Here is a 4,575-nt window from a genome sequence, read left to right as displayed (position 1 = left end):
CCTGCAGTTCACTCAGGCAGAAGTGGATCCCAACATGCAAGGGAAACGTTTTCTCATCTGTGCTTGCTTCTAGATGAGGGCGGTGGCAACGGTTATCCAGCTTCTCGGCTGGACGTTGGTTTGGAGCCCTTGCGGCACCCTGGAGGTACGTTCTCCATGTCCCTTTCCTTGAAACAATACCCACTGACAATGTGGCAACAGCTTAGTCACGTGCAATTTGCCTTAAGATCCTCTCAAGGTCGACGGCTTCCCGACTTCTTGGTCTATTCCTGTCCTCGAGCCTGAGAGCAATCCCACAGGTAAGTCAGTGGGAGGAAGGCGCATCTACCTTTTCATCTTCTTGCCGTCTGACATGCAAGTTGCTCCTTCCGTGGCCAAGGCGCAGACATGGAGAAGAGCAGAGAGGGAACGGGTCAGGCTCAGAGATGTGCTTCGGGGCGCTTTGCCTGGCGAAGCTGTCTTTGCCGGCCCCTCGGAGCCTGAGCTGCTCCCGGTGCCGGCTGCCAAGCCAGCGGGCTTGTTGGGTTGAGCTTAGAGCTGGCGTGAGCTCCAGGGAGCCCCTTCTCCCGGCAGCTCCCTGCGTGGTTCGTTTTGCCCCAGCATGGTGCCATTGCAGGCACGCGGTAACTCCTTGCACCATGCTCCTGAGTGGAAGGGAGAGATGAGTGCCGTGGAGTAATCCCGTCTTTGAATTGCACTCGCTGCCACTCTGATCTGAAGAAGTATCTGGAACTGTGTCACGGGAGCTGTTCTGTCCTGCGCTTCTTTGCAGCCATGCCTGTGGGTGACAGTGATCCAGCTTCCCGGCTGGGTTCCAGGACTGAGCCTCTGGGAGATGGCATGGGTACGTCATCATGGCTTTTTCCTCCCTTTGAGAGCTGCCAGCTCAAAGCCCAAAGGTCAGCCAGCCGGGCGGCTCGGCAGGTGTGAGGACGGAGACGTGCACGTGTGTGCCCTCTCCTTGCGTGATCCCCTTACCGCTTCTGCCGTTCAGTTCTGCCGATGTCGATCACAATAGATGACGGAAGCTTCTCTGCGTGTTTAGTTACAGAAGTGCCCGTAGGGAGGACTCTTCCAGCTCCTCGGCTGGACGCTCCGTTACAGCCCAGCTGGCATCGCAGGGGTGAGTAGTCTGTCTCTGCTGAGAGCTGTCACAGGCTGAGCAGTGGGTTTCTGTAATGTATTCATGTGACACTGAACCAAATACTTTCTGTTAAGGTCCTCCAAGAGCAAAGTCCCAAGCCGAAGGAGGAAAAAAGTCCCCGGAGCCATCTGAAGTCCTGAGGCAGATGCTGGAGGAACTGGAGAGAGGACACGGTGGGTACATTTCACTCTGCCTTAGCCGTGGGACTCGGCGACCGGAGGTTTTAGATACATGTTGGGACACGCTGTAGCCCGCACAGTGGGAAGGGGTCGATCAGAGCCTCGCAGCAGCGATGCTGGGCTTCCCACCTTGCAGGCGGTGGCGAGCCACAGAGACGGTGCAGAGCCTCTGCTGCCAGTTGTGGTTCAAGCCGAGCGCCAGGGGCAGCTGCTGCCCCACTTTTACCAGTACGGCTCAGAGCTGCTTTGTGCAGATGGCGGTAGGCAGATTTGAGCTGCTCCCAGCAGCTCAGGCGTGGCTGTGGTTTGGAGCAGTGACTAGGCGCAGCCCCAAAAGCCCAGGCGTTTTTTCTAAACCTGATCGATGTCTTTGAGAAGTGTTGCCTCCTGAAGATGCCATCTCCCTGACGGGGAACGGTTCCATCTGATCCAACTGTCCCGCTTGCTTTCTCAAGAGTCGGAACGAGAGGCTGTGCAGAAGGAGGCGTTTCCGGAAGGAAGCAGTGGCTCTCTGCCAGTCTCTGCCAAAGGAACGGAGGCGATGCAAGCCACCGGCACGCCAGGTAATTGCTGTCCCCTGCTCAGCCGGTGTCACCCATCAGGATTGCTGTGTGCCAGCAGGCTCTTCCCCCGGTGCCCGCTCTTGCACCTCACGTCAGCAGCCAAAGCTGAAAGTGTTTTGGGGTCGAGGCATCTGCAGCACGTTCCGCAGGTGATGGGAAATGGGACTCTTAATCGAATGTACCTCCCGCGGTGGCTGCATCCCAGAGTCCCTAGAGGCCCAAGGCCCAAGGGCAGCACAGAGCGGGATCCCTCCCGTGAGCTGAGGTCCAGAGCGATGCCCTGACTCCCAGATCGGGCAGGGGCTTCGAGGGAACCTCCCCGTCCTCCTCCATCCTCTGTGCCTGAGCCCTGCTGAGGCTTTACCTGTCGTCTCTGCTTTTTGGCAGCGCTGTCAAAGCCCGGAGAAGACCACCACGGCGGCGTATATGAATTTTTTCGAACGGACTCAGGTACTGAGCAGTCTTGCTGGGGTCCCTAAGTGGGAGACGCGTCCCAAAACTGGGAGCGGCTGCAAGCAGTGCCCATGCTGGAGAAAAGGCAGAAGGGGAGAACAAGGCTCCGGTGTCTCCTCAGAGGGCCTGACGCCGTCCCCTCGGGGTGTGGGAGCTGGCCCGGCGGGAGGGAGAGTTGGGGGTGGCATGCCTGCTGCAGGGATGGTTTGTGTCCGTGTCCCTCGAAGGAGCGACTGGTCAAGCAGCTGCGCTCCCCCCCGGGCTCTCCTTCTGGCCTGCCGAGTTTTGTTCGCTGGGACAACCTGTCCCAAAGGGTGGGAGCGTGCCTCCAGGCACCAGCTCCGGGGGGAAACAGAGAACTTCCCGGCCATATCAAACGTGCTGCAAGCTTACCAGTGGTGCACAGGACGGCCTAACGTTCCAAATTGCTCCTCCAGATGTGGTCGGCGAGAGAACCACAAGTGTTTACAGTCCCAGAGCAATGCCCAGAGCTCCGCAAGCGTCTTCTGTCCTCAAGACGTGCGAAGGAACTGTATGATAGGCACAGCAGCACTCCTGATTTCCCTGCCACTTGCGATACTGTTGTGCTGTGTCGTGATCCGGCGGCGGAGGAAGAGAAAACAGTGAGTCATTGATTTCCCCCCCCACTGCTTCCTTCGATGGCTGCTTGTGGCCACGAAGCCTTTCTAGTCAGGCTGCTGTGGAGTGGCGAGTGAGCGGTTGGCCAGAAAACTCTGCGGAGGTTTCTGCTGCTGTCAGGTGCTTTAATTGGCCTCTTAAGTCCTGGGCCTTCCTCTCGGGAGCCCGCTCTGCCTGGAGCCAGCGTTAGCTCAAAGTGGCCCTGCCCGGACAAGAGCAGCCCCCAGGAGCGACAGGCAGAGGCAAAGCAAAGTCAGGACGAGAAAGCGCGGGGGACGAGATTGCCCTAGACAGCGAGAGGCGCCCTCGCGCCCGCTCCTGACCAGCAAACCTGCCCGGAGGATTCCCCCTGCTTGGTGGTGCCATGAGGTGCAGGCGTCCACCTCGGCCAAGGCGTGCCAGCAGCTCCGCCCATGGTGGTGAGCCTTGCCAGCTCTGGGCCGTGCTGTGGAGCACAGTCCCTGTGTCCCGTCTGCAGCTGAGGGCCTCAGCGGCCTCCTCTCTCCACAGGCGCCTCTCTGCAGCTTCAGGAGCCCAGCGGGAAAGCGGCGGCTGGCCCTCGCGCCCGGACAGCCGCACCAGCCACACCAGCCGCCCCGGCACCCCTGAGAGCTGGACGCAACGCCAGCAGCCGCCGCTCCAGCCTGCAAAACCGGCGCGCCCGGACAGCCGCACCAGCCACACCAGCCGCCCCGGCACCCCTGAGAGCTGGACGCAACGCCAGCAGCCGCCGCTCCGGCCTGCAAAACCGGCGCGCCCGCCCTCCCCACGGCCCCCGCGGCCCCCCAGCCCGGCTCCGGCTCCCCAGCTGCTGCGGAACCAGCCCAGCGCCTTCCAGCCCCAGCCCCAACCAAAACGGCCCCCCCGCCCCCCGAGCCCCGTGGTGGGGCCCTACGGCAAGGGCTGAAGGCGGCCCCCGCCAGGGTAGGGGTTGGGGGGCACTGACCAAACAGCCACCCTTAACCCCCAGCACACTGGCAAAGAAATTAAAAGAAGACGATAAAGCTGATGGATCTTTAGTCTTTCACCTAATGACACACACTAGCAGCAGGTCTAGCATGAAAATACATTCAGGTTCTAAGCTCCCTGCCTTTTCCTTTGCTTACAAGTGTGCAAGAAAGAGCTCCTGAAACAAAATTAATTTGGCATCCTTTGGCAATCGTGTAAGTGTTAGTGTCGAAAGCCTGAGGACACCAGACACCTTTTGAACTGAAGGCAGGTGATTTTCTCAGAAAACAGGAATGTCCTGCAGAGGACGTACCCCCGACACACAGCTACAGGGATCAGCCGTTTCTCTCCAAATAGAGAGGGACAGAGCTCTCGCACAAGTGTCCGGGTGGCACCTAGAGCAAACCCCGCGAGGCACCAGCACTGGCTGCGCCCCATGCCCGGGCGCAGCCGTGGGTGCCCACGGTGTCGGCAGGCAGGAGCCAGGCACGGGGCTCCTCCGACCGGCAGCGGGGCCCCGAGGGGCTGGGGAGCCCACAACCATGGCCAGCAACAGACAGCGACACCAACCTGGCCGACGCACGGTGCGGGAGGCGGTGATGGGAGCCCCACCTGGCCAGTCTCAAGAGCACCTCCAGGGACACAAGCC

At 60.5% G+C, this 4,575-nt stretch overlaps 1 long non-coding RNA gene across 1 annotated transcript; it reads left to right on the top strand.

Annotated features, from left to right (window-relative positions):
- The first annotated feature begins 830 nt into the window (after positions 1–830).
- On the top strand, positions 831–1,308 carry LOC127027947 (uncharacterized). Its single transcript, XR_007767876.1, has 3 exons — positions 831–844; positions 1,046–1,123; positions 1,219–1,308. It is a non-coding gene; the product is annotated as an uncharacterized LOC127027947 (long non-coding RNA).
- The last annotated feature ends 3,267 nt before the right edge of the window (positions 1,309–4,575 follow it).

This window comes from Gymnogyps californianus, unplaced genomic scaffold (genome assembly GCF_018139145.2).
Source record: "Gymnogyps californianus isolate 813 unplaced genomic scaffold, ASM1813914v2 HiC_scaffold_108, whole genome shotgun sequence".
Lineage (NCBI taxonomy): Eukaryota > Metazoa > Chordata > Aves > Accipitriformes > Cathartidae > Gymnogyps > Gymnogyps californianus.
This window is presented reverse-complemented; position numbering and strand designations above follow the sequence as displayed.